The 14,622-nt window shown below is 33.7% G+C and overlaps 1 protein-coding gene across 9 annotated transcripts in view; it reads right to left on the reverse strand.

Moving 5' to 3' along the window:
• Window positions 1-691, reverse strand: part of LOC18439716 (protein PIN-LIKES 3) — a 29,722-nt gene extending 29,031 nt beyond the window's left edge. For all 9 annotated transcript variants that reach the window (XM_088862740.1, XM_088862743.1, XM_088862746.1 and 6 more), the window contains exon 1: window positions 502-691. The gene's annotated coding sequence lies outside the window, so the exon portion shown is untranslated. The remainder of the gene's footprint in view (window positions 1-501) is intronic.
• Between the last annotated feature and the right edge of the window lie 13,931 nt (window positions 692-14,622).

The following is a 14,622-nucleotide window of genomic DNA, read 5'->3' on the forward strand; positions in this document are numbered from 1 at the left end:
ACAAAGATAAACGAAATTATCACGAGAAGTTAGCCTGTTAGTACCAGCAGAATTCCATAAAAATATATGAGAATTGCAGTGCTCAATTATTTGTAGTTATTTTTTGGGTAATTGCTACCTCCACTCCTCTAATCAATATATTACCTGAATTAGTTAATTTCACGGTTATTATGAAATGTAAATGGAGTTATCAATCTGTAATGGCATTTACAGAGATCTAAGACTAAACAAACTAAAAAGAGAAATAAACATAAAAATAACATGAAAAAAAGGCAGTAATTCAATATAGACAAAGCTGAAACCGAACCCAAACCATTCAGAATCACAAAAAACAAGGAATTATCAATTGATATATTCTGATGAGAACCAGTGACAGGTGCAAAGAGAATGAAAAACTCCACTCACATTCACAGTTAAACTGGAAAAAGGAAAACTGCGAAATATCAGGAAACAATCAAAGATAACTTGTAATATTTTTAAGCAAAGAATTCATATGCGTACCTTGGAGTTCTGGTTTTCTCTCGACTTCACTGTCTTTGCTCTATCAGAAAACCCTAACCCTTGAGCGATAGAGTGAGATGAACTCAAAACCCTGCCCAAGACCTTTCGAACGGTTATCACACAAACCCTCGAAAAAAAGAGAGGGAAAATGAAAATGTAACCAAAAAGAACATAAAAAAAAACGTTCTGTGTTTTGATTTTCACCTGTTGATCGACTATTTATAGGCAGGTTTTAAGCACAGGAGCCCAGGGTTCGGGAAATCTGAATGGTTGAACGGGAAAATATGAAATCCTATCCGTTCGATGTAATCGCCGCACAATGTTCTGACAAGCAATTAACACCGTCGTATCTATCAGTTTGATCATAGAGTGTATACTTGCTATTTGCTATTTTAAGTGTTCAATTTGGACCCGGTTTCTATGCTAGACGATAAATATATTTTTTAGATATAGTTTGATCCTAATTTTTTGATAATATATAATCTTTTTAAGATGAAAATCATGGATATGAAAAACATAATAATAATAAAAACTAGAAATAATACTTATATTAAAAAAACATTTGGACTCTTATTTACGCTTGTTTTTAGATACATCCAACTTTAAGATGGATTCTTGTTTTTAGATACACCTTTTATTTGCATCCAACTTTAAGATGGATTCTTTATACCTCTGGACTTTATAGTGTAGAAATGCAGTTCAACCCGCATAAAACAATTTTCCTTTCAATTTTGCACTCAAGAAGGTAGAGTCACCATATGAGCGTATTTTGAGTTCCTAAAAGCATTGATCTTTTAGATATGACTGTTCGAAATTGGAGTCAATGTAATGATTTTTTTTTTTTTTAGGTTAGTTGTTAACATAAGAAGGCTGCATCCCAAAATTAGGACTCTAAGAACACCATGTTTATCGAGGCCAGACTAACTCTCGATAAGCATGGTTATTTATAATCGAGCACCACCTATGGTTATTTATAAAGCCCCACCCAAGTGATCAACAGATGCCTTCGTTCTTCTGGTAAGACAAGCCAAAAACAAATAAGATGAAGATTTGCTTGAAAACATGGTTTTTGATCTATTATGGGCGCTCAAATTGACTAGTTTTTTACTAGTTAGATTGGCTGAAAAAATTTGAGCAATTAGCTCTATTTTTTTAAAAAAAATGATAAATATCCCTAAATTCAACTTTTAAAATATCTTACACCTCAAAACTTTTTGTACCCTTAAACCCCAATATTGTTTTTTTTATATGGAAAAGTTTATATAAAGATGCTATCTTACAATGTAGAACTACGGATGCCCCTCAAAAATCTATCGAAAAAGGTAGTTTTAATGTTGAAAAATTCTTTGATTGATCATCTCGACATTGAGATGTATGATTATGAAAAATGAAAAGATTTTAAGCCTTAGAAATAGTGCATTTTACAATATATTATCTACACGGTCCTCAAGATTTTCATATGTTTATAAATCTACTTGATTTTAACCATTTTTTAAATTTAATATTTTATAATTAAATATAAAAATAGATTTTGAGATAATCCTAAGAACATTTTACATCCAAATTATATACCATGATAAATTTTGAAGGTGCACCTTACCTCTACACCTACGGATGTGTCCGTATGCAAATTGCACCCTTCTTATATTAACCTGCCGAGTCAAAAAGTCCCTAGATTTATAACAAAAATGCTCTTACTTTCTCTTCCCCTCTATTTTGGCGTCATGTGACTCTCTCTCTCTCTCTATTTGCCAACACTCTCTAGCCCAAAGTAAAAACTCATTTCTCTCTTTCTATCTCTCATTTTTTTTTTCTTCTCTCTCTCATTCTCTCTACCTTTCTCTTTCTTCTCTCTCTCTTCCTCTCCATCTTTGTCTTTTTCTCTCTAACTATGGACTAAGATTTTTGCAATCCGACACCGGTTATAATTTGGGGTAAGGCTGGTAATGTAGTCCGACATGCATTGTGCTGGATCGAAACTTTTTTGCGGTCCGGCACAAAAAAATGTGTTGAAGCGCAAAAAATTTCGGTGTCAAACCGCTTTACAAGCCTAAGAAAAGCTTACTGGAATTCAATATGGTTCGGCACCTTGTGTGTTGTGCCGAACTACATTACAAGTTACATTACTGGAACTCAGAGAGAGTATGATAGAGAGAATGAGAGAGAGTATGATAGAGAGAATGAGAGAGAGAGAGAGAGATTAAGAGAGAGTGAAATGGATTTTTACTTTGGCAGGGAGAGAGTGTTGGCAAAGAGTGAGTTAGAGTCAGGTGACCCAAAAATAGAGAAGAGAGAGAGTAAAGGTATTTTTCCCTTAGATCTATTGATTTTTCTACTTGAGGTGTAAATATAAATAAAAACAATATTAAAGTTTATGGTGGGATACAAAAAAGATTTGGGAGTAGGATGTCTAGAAAGTTTATTTTAAGGGGTATTTATACTTTTCCATTTTTTTTATTCTTGAAATATAATCTAACTTATTTGACTAATGGCTTGATTAATTTTAACACGACTACACCCTTCACTAATTCGATGCCCAATATAATTTTGATAACATTCTCTAAAAGTACTCTCATAGGTAGGGCTCTATAGGACATTTTCACAAAATATCAATCTGAATCCGAATCATGTGATCCAGAATTTGCATTGGTGGGAACCGACCCATTTCTTGATTGGAACTGAGAATCGGGTCGATTCTCACATAATTGTTCGACTTGTTGAGGGAATCGGCTGATTCGGTCACAAAACCAAGAGATCCGAATTACTCAGTTCCCACAATTTATATTTTTATAATTTTTATTTTTTTCAATTTTTTTTATTGACTGATTCTCACTTGGGAGAATTAATCGGATCGTTGATCCAAACCAATTTCCTGGACGGTCGGTTAGCCCTGTCGATCCGGGTTTTAAAGCAGTGGTTCTACCCAAGAGATTGAGAGAAAGAATTATGACCTGAATTTTGTATTAATTTGATTGAGAGAGAAAGAGAGAATTGTGACCTGAATTTTTTGTATTGATCTGATTGATTGTGAGAGTGAGAGAGAGAAAAGTTCCATGTACCTATTTTGATGGTAAAGTTCAGTAAGTGTCTGAGTTGCTTGTTAGATCCCAACGAGCGTCAAGGGCGCCCAATTCGAGAATTAAACGGAACCATAACTGGTGCCGTCAAATACGATTAAGTACTGGATGAGCTTTTCATAAGGCCTAGGCTCTATGAAAGCAAAATAAAGCTTCACTATAAATCTTTGCTCGGAAAGCACTTTCGATAAAGAAAATGTCTAAGATGGCTCTAAAATCAATTTTCAACATCAATAATAAAATTTGACACAAATAAATATTACAAGCTTTGTGGATCTGTGAACATTTATTTTTAGGGCGAAATGGATGGTCTAAAAAAATTATTACAATATGCACTATGTTTTACAATTTGAAATCCTAATTTTTTTTTTCACATCTATAATATTCAAGTCGAGATGATCGATGTAAAGGTTTTTCAATACTTGAATTGTAATTTTGAATGAGTTATAGAGTGAGGCTTTATTTACTTTGATAGAGCTACAGCACATGCAAAACAAAAACCGCACCCCCAATATACATTCCCATACTAATGGAGCCAATCCAACTGAAAGGGTCTTTCTCACTACATGACCGGTTTCTCCCTTAAACTGATTTTACTTTTGTACTCTTAACCTTTTGAGCTGGATATTGTGTTTCATTTGTGAAAATTTGGTGGGTTTATGGGTCTCTCCTAAAGAGCCTGGAAAATTATTAAGGTGTTTAAAATCAAACTATTTTTGTCAAGAAAGTCACGGCTTTCTCATATGCCATTGTTTGACGATATAGATTGTTGGATTTTCTTTTTATTGCATTACTTCAGGATGTAGCACAACTGCCCTATTCTAAAATTATAAACTTATGAGTTGCACTTTCTTTTCATTATTAATAAAAGAAAGGGTAGGGGCGGGCTCCTTCCCCACTGACTCCCCCCGCCCCCCCCCCCAAAACACAAAAATCAAACTATCTAGCATTAGAACAATGGGAAAAGTTTATATAAAGATGAGGCTATAAACAATCAAATTAAGGTGCACCTCATAAATTCAGTAGAAGAGGTTGCTTCGATGCTAAAAAATCTTCAAATTGAACATGTTGACCTCAAGATATATGGACATGAGAAAAAATAGATTTCTAGTAAAAAAATAGTGCATCTTTTAATACATTTTTGGGATTGTCAATTTTAAGATTTTCAAGTTTGTTTATAGATATGCATGATTAACGCTATTTTTGGAGCTTTAAATCTTATATAAGAGATGGCAATAAATTTTCAGGCCATCACAAATATTTCCAATACTAAAATATCTTTCGACAGAAGGTGCGCTTTACTTACTTTGATCATTTACAAACCACATCCTTGGAACAATTACCATCTAAGATTTCTCTCACTAGTTACCTCCACCCAATTTTTTTTTTTAATCATATCCAAATTGCCCTTAATCCAAATGTGAAACCCTAGAAAACCTTTAACCCAAATGTGGAACCCTAGATATCCGAAGTCAGTTTGGTATCTTATGCCCACTTAAAGGGCTCAAGCCAAATATATATATATATCTAACATAACATTTAAATATATTTAAATAGATTATTATTTTTGGATCGGATTCGGTTCCAGATTTACTGGGGTATGGATCCAAGTCCAATTACTTCAGGTCTGGGTTTAGGTCCCAACTTGTTTTTTCGGGTCCATGTTAGGGTTCAAGTTCAGGTCAGGTCGGACCCGACCCATCCCGATGACACCCTAGACCCAATGAGCTGTCCTTCCTAGGAGAGTAGTTGATGCCTCATTCCCATTCCCTATTGAACAGTCTCTCTCTATTGAACTCTCTCTCGAGTAGTAATTGGGACTTATCGTTACTATGAACAACTTTTACTTTGAAGAGAGAAAAATTATGAAGGGTTTAGGGTGGGGAGGAAAATTCTCTGTTTCGCTTGAGTAGTAGTGAGGAACGCTAGAGTATTAGCAAAGGAATTCATCATCATAATTTTTTTCCAATTGATTGAGGTCCGCTTAAAAATCGCTTTACTAGTAATAATGAGTAAAGTTCTCTTGCTCCTTATGACGGGTAACATTGGCAAATCACTCCCTCTGTGAAGGGAGGGACGTGGTGACAAACTGGAATACCACAAACCCAATGAGCTCTCTCACTGTCGTTGTTACAGAGGAAGGGAGCAAGTGACAAACAAACTTGTTTACCATATTTCAGTGAATCCAATGAGCTTTATCCTTCGTACAAGAGAAGTGGACGTTGTTGGGATGTGAGCATGTGACAATCAATCAGCTTTATCCTTCGTAAAAGCGAGGTTGAACTTGTGATGTCAAAATGAGGCCCATATATTATTGGGACGTGAAGTCAAAATCACTCTCATATGGTATTTTTTTTTTTTTATATAAGGTATTTTAATCATAAAGTTTTTTTATTTTTATTTTTTGATGAGGAGGGCCACAAAAGAGAGAAAATAAAAAGAAAAAGTATCAAGAAGTCTAGGGATTGTAATGGGGGGTTTTTGTACAAATATTAGCTCCATTGTGGTCTCGTATTGGGCCGGTTTTTCATCATCATTTCTTTGCGCTGATGGTTTTAGTGGACAGTAATGTAGAGAGTAGTCAATTGATGGTGATGTTGTGGTAGGAATTTTTCATTTGAGTTTTTTTTGTCATTGTATGAGGTCATCTCTACAAATCTCTAAAATTATAGATTTCTTCGTTGATAGTGAATACATATTTGCCTCTTGATCGTGGATGTAGTCCATTTTGGATGAACCGCATAAATATGTGTGTGCCTTCTACTTTTACTTGTGTTGTAGTATGATGATTTTCCATTTTATGTGTTTCTCTAGTTTCTATATTTTTTCTCAAATGTATTGCACACATTTTTGTTCTTTCTTGGGTATTTTATTTGCATGTGGAATCATTGTTATGGGGTGTTCACCACATTAAGTAGGGATTTGGACTCTCGATTTGAACAAGTGGTATAAGTTTAATGAGAATGATGATTTTGAAATTTAGAAATTAAAAATACAAGATTTATTGGTGCATCAAGGGCAACATAAGGCATTACTTGGAAAAGATAAAAAACCGGTAAATATGACCGATGATGATTGAGAGAAACTTGATATGAAGGCATGGGCCACTATTCGCTTTTGTTTGGCTAATGAAATGTTATTTAATATTATTAAAGAAAATACGACAAAAGATTTGTAGGAAAAATTAGAAAGTTTGTATACAAAAATTTCTCACAATCCTAATTTTTTTTAAAAAAATTTATATTCCTTGATAATGAAAGAGGGTACAAAAGTGTCAAAACACTTCGATGAATTTAATAATATCATTTGTCAACTTGAAAGTATTGGTGTGAGAATGGATGATGAATGTAAAACGGTTACCTTACTTTCTACTGTGTAAGAATCATATGATATCCTTGTTAGTACATTGAGCTGTAGTAAAGAAGATTCTCTTAATTTGGGCTCGATTTGGAGTGCCCTTCTTACCAATAAATATCGAAAGAAAGCATCGATGAGTTCCAGGATGGATGTCCTTATGGCAAGAGGCTGGTTGGATGAACGATTAGTTCATCAAGACATTCCTCAAATAACCGATCAAAGTTAAGGAGGTCATATGACAAATGTTGTTGGTTTTGTGGCATCCTTTGCCATAAAAAAAAAAAAATTTTGTTGGCAAAGAAAGAGGCAAAGTTCTTCAAATTGTACAATTAGGGAATGGAAGGGCAATGTGAGGCCAACAATGAAGCTAACCAAGTTGAAAAATCAACATCCGATTACATTGAAAAAGAGCTATTGATGGTGGGATGTAATCCCATGTATAATCAAAGTTAGATTCTTGATAATAGAGCGACACATCATAGGTGCTCACATAAATCGTGGTTTGATGCATAAGAGTCATGTGATAGCGGTTTAGCATGAATGAGGAATAATTCAATGAGTAAGATGATTGGAATGGACACGATTCGCATAAAGATGCACGATTGAATGGTTCCAACACTTGAAAATGTGAGGCATGTACCAGATTTTTATAAGAGTTTGATTTCACTTTATTCTCTAGATATAAAAAGCTACAAATTTACTGAGTAAGGCGGAGTGCTCAAAATTTCAAATGGGGCTCTAGTTATGATGAAGACAGTCCGAGAAGAAAACTTGTATAAATTATTAGAGAGCACAATTGTAAGTAAAATGGTAAATTTGGTTATAGAAAAAGATGAAGTTCAAAGGGGGTACATGATTTGGCAATGGAAGATCTTGATAGTACAAAGCATGGTCTTGATAAAGATATTTGGCAAGGTAGATAAATTGAAGATTTGAAACTTTCACAAAGGGATGTGAAGCTGGAAACATCACATGAATTTCTTTTGAGTCAATGTTAAATATTTGGTGAATGAATGGTCAATGTGATTATAGTGTAGAATGCTACTCTAGTACTAGTTATTATTATTGCCATGATTTCTATAAAATTTGTCATTTCACTTGTTTAATAGTTCATTGATTGGCTTGTGTTTAGCCTAAGAAGAAATTGTTGGAATGAAGTGAAATGGGTACTGAAGAATTTAAAAAGTATGGGCAGGTACTGCCAAGGTTTTGAACATAAACAAGGCTTTGTGGGAAGGACTTATGAAAGGGATCTCGATGATATGAGATCAAGCATCGATTGTGCTTGTAAGTGTGTAGAAAATGATTCACATAGGGCAAGTGTGAAGGCAAGATAGTCTCACGAAATCAAGGATGAAGGTATTGAAGAAGGTAGAATTTGCGTAAGAAGAACAAATATCAAAGAAGATGAGCAAGACATGCTCATGGCGGTTATTAGGTTAGAGAGCTTGTGGAATTGGTTTATGTAGGTTCTTTCAAAAAAAAAAAAAAAGGATATGGTTAGCTGTTGGCTACATCAAGGTGGAGATTGTTGGGAGGTGATGCCAAAATCACTCCCATATAATATTTCATCTTTTATGAAAGGTATTTTGGTCACAGAAAATAGGCCTTTTATGGAAACCTATAAAAAGGTAGAGAACTTTTAGGGACTTAAATTGAGGGTTTTTATACAAATCCTTGTACAATTGTGGCTTTGTATTGGGCCAGTTCTACGTTGACGGTGATGAAGAGATGATTCAATTAATGGTGGTATTGTTGTAGGAAATTTCTATTTGAACTTTTTTTCCCATTATATGAGGTAATCTCTATACAACTCCGAACTTGTGGATTTCTTCCATTGATAATGAATGTACCTTTGTCAATTCCCGTAGATGTTAAGTCATTTTGGGTAAACCACATAAACATATTTATTCATTCTACTTTTACTTGTGTTGTAGTTTGATGGTTTCTCCTTTAACTAGTTTTATTAGTTTTTATGTTTTTTCTCAAATATATTTCACACATTATTGTTCTTGGATATTTTATTTGGGTGTTAGAATCATTATTGTAGATTGGTCGCCACATTAAATACGGATTTGGATAATCCCGATTTGCCAGTAGATAATTCATTCCAATTCCTTATTGAACTCTCTCTCTCTTTGTTACGAAGGGTAGGCAAGAAGTTGATGCCTTCATTACAATTATGTATTGAACTCTCTCTCTCTCTCTCTACTTACCCAAAAAAAGAGGCAAGCTTTCTACACTTCCTCTACCCCATAAAACTTCTATACTTCCCTTATCCAACCATCCATTCTAAATGGATGGCTTAGACGACCCCAATCACAATGTTACCCTATATAGTATTTTATTTTTAATTTGTTTTATACAAAACATTTTGACACCAAAATTTGGACATCCGATCCTCTCTTGAACTCACACCGATATATATATATATATATATATATATATATATATATATATATATATATAATTGAGGCAAAATAAGATTATTATGATGAAAGGAATAACAGAAATGTCAATAACAAACCACGATGTGTGTGTGTGATTACCTATTTTTATACTGAATACAAGTTTAAACTGCATTAAATTACATATCAGATGTATACAGAAAGATTACAAAATCATTTGTATATAAGCAAACAAATCTTACATGAACAAATACTTACAGCACAAAGACAATAACTGGAGAATAACTTCCAGCCGTGAGGACAGTATGATGGGAGTTTATGGAAGTTACAGTCACGCATTTATACAGAAAAATATAAAATAAGAGGATAAGAGAGAACCTGGTTTTGGAGCATCAAAAAGATAGGAAAAAACCTGGATAGCATGGAATAGGTTCAAGCTGTGAGGTCAGGACAGCTGCTGTAGAGTGGAGTAATATGGTAGTCGTGGTCTTGAGACCAAGAGAGTAGGGAGATAGAGAGATGAATAAAGCAGAGAGGATTGTGAGTAGGAGAGAGCGGAGAGGGAAGAGAACTCCGAGAGACCTGCTTAAGATGAGGAAGGGTGCTTCCTTATATAGGCGAAGGCTGAGGTAGCTTAGCGAGGAAGGAAGAGGAGGAAAGTGAGTTGATTTGACCAAAAGGGGGAAGAAGAGACGTAAAGCAAAAAAGAAAAAGAAAGATGCTTAAAGAAGCATCTTAAACAGTAATATTTTTGTCGTCTTATGTCGGCAGCACAGTGCCGGGTTTGTCGTATGTGTCGGCAGCCACAGTGTCTGCTTTGTCGTATGTGTCGGTAGCCACAGTGTTTAGTACGGAGGGTATCTTGATACATTAGCTTGAGAATGACATATGGTACGTATAGCATCTTGGTACGGTATTCGGTGTAGCATCTTTATGGTCTTTGACTGAATTCATTGGGGTCTTCTTCTTCTGGGTCTTCGTCTTCTTCTGAGTCTGTTTCTTCCAGTGGGAAATATTTATTTTTGTGCGTTGGTGAGGATTGTACGGTTTCATCCGATGCAATCGGTTTTCTTCCTGCTTCTGCAAAGATTTCCTTCATTTGTTGTTCCAAGGTTTCTTTGGAAGCATTTGGGTTTGATTGGAGCATATTTCGTAAATATGTGGGGAAGTCAAATGAAGTATTGGCTGTATTATGTTCACTTGGACTTGGGTTATATATGGGTTTTTGTGGAGGTATTCTTTTGGGGACTATGATTGTGGGATCCATATTAAAGATGTCCCACCATTTAACTAAAATGGTTTTGCCTAGTCATGGAATATAGGTATGGTCGGCTGTATTATTGACAGAGATTGAGTATTCCCATTTCATGATCCATGGGAGTTGGTACAGTGCAACAAAGTATAAGTGATTGTCTATATTATTATCACTATTATTGAATATCACAAATTGTTCCTGCACTTTTTGGAAAGCAGGAGGTAAAATTGCAGTAGTTGATCCCCAGACTAAGAACTAATTTTTAAACCAGTTGGGGAATCTTTCGAAAATAGGTAAACGGAACTGAATTAAGCCTTGTATTTTAATTTCCATTGGTGTTTGTAATAGTATGCTTTTTAAAACTGATACCAAAACGCGCCAAGATCTACAGTGATTTTTAAGCCATGTATTTTATAAGAGATAAGCAAAGAGCATACTATTATATTTAACTAATTAATGTAATATACGAATATAATTGAGGCAAACTAAGATTATTATGATGAAAGGAATAACATAAATGTCAATAACAAACCACGATGTGTGTGTGTGATTACCTATTTTTATACTGAATACAAGTTTAAACTGCATTAGATTACATATCAGATGTAAACAGAAAGATTACAAAATCATTGGTATATAAGCAAACAGATCTTACATGAACAAATATTTACAGCTTACAAAGACAATAACTGGAGAATAACTTCCAACTGTGAGGACAGTATGATGGCAGTTTATGTAAATGTGTGACTGTAACTTCCATAAACTCCCATCAAACTGTCCTTACAGCTGGAAGTTATTCTCCAGTTATTGTCTTTGTAAGCTGTACGTATTTGTTCATGTAAGATCTGTTTGCTTATATACAAATGATTTTGTAATCTTTCTGTATACATCTGATATGTAATCTAATGCAGTTTAAACTTGTATTCAGTATAAAAATAGGTAATCACACACACATCGTGGTTTGTTATTGGCATTTCTGTTATTCCTTTCACTAGAAGAGACTATTTGATGTCCAAATATCATCAAATTGATCATATCAACATCAAAATGCATGGACATTAGAAAAAAATAGATTTCAAGTTTTGAAAATAGTACACCTTGTAACACATTTTTTTACCATCAATTTTCAAGATTTTTATAGATCTGCTCGATCTAACTATTTTTTAAACTTTAAATTTTATAACTAAAGATGAAAATATAATTTAAGGTTATCACAACACTTTCTGGTATTGAAATTATATTTTTCGACACTAATTGAAGGTGGGCTCAAATTTGATTGTTTAGAGCCTCAGCTCTATACAAACCATACCATATATGTATAGGGAAACACTACGCAACACCTATAGACGAAAATGAACAGCGATTTCGTCTACCCCCATCACCGTCCAAAGTTCATCGTGCCGTCACGATTGTCCGGTAGTGTTTCATTTTTTATTTTTCTTATACAAATCGAAATGATCTGAAATTTGGAGCGTGTATTCATCAAAAATAAGGGAATCTTCAAAAATTATAAAAAACATATTTTACATGAAAAATTTTGACCAAAAACCCTTAAAAAGTTTTGTGGGTATTTTGGTCAATTTATTTTTTACGGATAACTGTTTTTATATTTTTATTAGATACACCTCAATAAGATGTGCAATTCATTCCTATTTGTAGAAAAATAATAATAAATAAAACACTACCGGACAATCGTGACCGCGCAATGATTGGACGGTGATGAAAATAAACGAAATCACTATTCATTTTTCACCTATAGGCGTTGAAAAGCATTTTCCATATATATATATATATATATATAATAACTAAAATATCCCTAAACGTTTCAAAGATATTTTGACCATTGTATTTTATCAAAAGTATTTTTTAATATTTTATTTACATACACCCCATTGAGATGATAGCAAGTACCAAATTTCATATTCATATAGCTAGTAAAAAAAATAATTAAAAAAAAATACTCTGAGACATCAAATCTAGATTAATTGGTTAATGGCTCACTTGATAATAAAAAAAACTAAAAAAAAAAAAAAACTCTCTTCCTCCTACTTGTTAGAAAAGGTAGGCAAGAAGTTGATGCTTCATTCCAATTCCCCATTGAACACTCTCTCTCTCTCTCTCTCTCTCTCTCTCTCTCTCTCTCGCTCTCAGTTGTTACGAAGGGACAAAGCAACAAAAAAAAAAAAAACTTGAATGCCACACTTTTTTTTCTTTTTTTTTTTTTGGGAACATTGACTTGAGTAGCACATTTGAGTGACCTCAATGAACGTTATCCTTCCTAGGTTAGAAGTCGATGCTTCATTTTCATTCTCATTCTCTATTGAAAATTCTCTCCATTGAGCATCTCTCTTTCCCATTCTCTATCGAACACACTCTCTCTCTTGTTTTGAAGGGTGGCAATAGCAAATCTCTCTCCCTTTTAAGGATGGAGATAGCAAATACACTTGAAAAGAACCTTAAAAATATCCTACCCATGCATTCATTGCTTTTTGAGTTTAAAGGGCAGATAGCGTCACGTAGACGGAGCAAGTTACAAATTCTCTCCGAAACAAAAAGCAATCAAAAGAATTCTTCATAAATTTTTGAGAGAGATCATTTATCTTTTGTACATAAAAATCACAATTATTCCCACTTATTAGATATTAAATTAGATGAATTAGAATAAATCACAAAGTCTAACATTTTTGTTTTTGGAGCTTTGTGTCTATTTAAGACATTATTATAACCGCTCATTTTGAAATTTAAAAGACAAGAATCATTGAGACCTCCATATAAAATAGATAAATGGTTTCTTTATAAACCATCCCTGAATTTTTTATTCACTTCAAAAATCATTAGATGAGTAATTAAAAAGGCGCATGATATTGAGCTTGAAGCTCAAAGTGAATATCAAGATGCTATCATTTTCAGCTTGATTTCTTTTTAAGTCATTATTTTTCAGCTTTATATCTCAAATAGTTGACACAAGGCTCAAATGACGACGATCTATTTTTAGCTTTATATAAGTTTGTTTGTGTCTAATTTTTATTTTCTTTTGAGGTTGATAGCCAGGAATAAGAGATAGGTGCAGTTGGCATAGGGATGCATCCATAAGTGTAGAGGTAAAGTGCACCTTCAAATTTTATCATGATATATAATTTTGATGTAAAATGTTCTTAGGATTATCTCAAAATCTATTTTTATATCTAATTATAAAATTTTAAATTTTAAAAATGGTTAAAAACAAGTAGATCTATAAACATATGAAAATATTGAAAATGAAATATGCTGTAAAATGCACTATTTTTGAGACTTAAAATCTTTTTATTTTTCATAATCATACATCTCAATGTTGAGATGATCAATCAAAGGGTTTTTCAACATTAAATCTACATTTTCCGATGGATTTTTGAAGGGCATCCGTAGTTCTACATTATAAGGTACCATCCTTATATAAACTTTTCCATAAGGGATTTGCATATTTAAAAATTTGAGGATGTAAATAAGACAGGCGATGGGAGAGCCGCCAACGAGCCAAATTAGAAGTTTCACTCGAGCAAGTGAAAGGGAAAAATGTTCCATGCCAGCATATAATTAGATATGAAAATAAATTTTGAGGCTGTCACGAATATTTTCAGTACTGAAACAACATCATTCAAAACTATTTGAATGTGCACCTTACTTTGATTGTTTAAGACCTCAGCCTTATACAAACAACAACAAAAAACAGATGTACCTTTCGCATCGGATCTGTTTCCACAAGGATGAACAGAGGACTCAAATTGCACTTCACACCACCAAATCCAACGGCTAAGGGGACACATCATTTTCTAGTCAGAATGGTTTTTTCCTCTACCTGAATATTCTTCTTTTCTTCTATGCATTTTTCAGAAACACAGAACTAGGCTTCGAACAGGGCAGGGACTGAGCCCACTCAGGCCATTCCCAAGTTGGTTCGACTCCTGTCGTACATAAACCATATTTCTTGCAAAAATATTCATTGGATATTTTGAAGACTTGAATAGACTTTGGTTAAACTCTGACA

This window comes from Amborella trichopoda, chromosome 3 (assembly GCF_054954075.1).
Source record: "Amborella trichopoda isolate Santa Cruz 75 chromosome 3, AtrichopodaSantaCruz75HAP2 v2.0, whole genome shotgun sequence".
Taxonomy (NCBI): domain Eukaryota; kingdom Viridiplantae; phylum Streptophyta; class Magnoliopsida; order Amborellales; family Amborellaceae; genus Amborella; species Amborella trichopoda.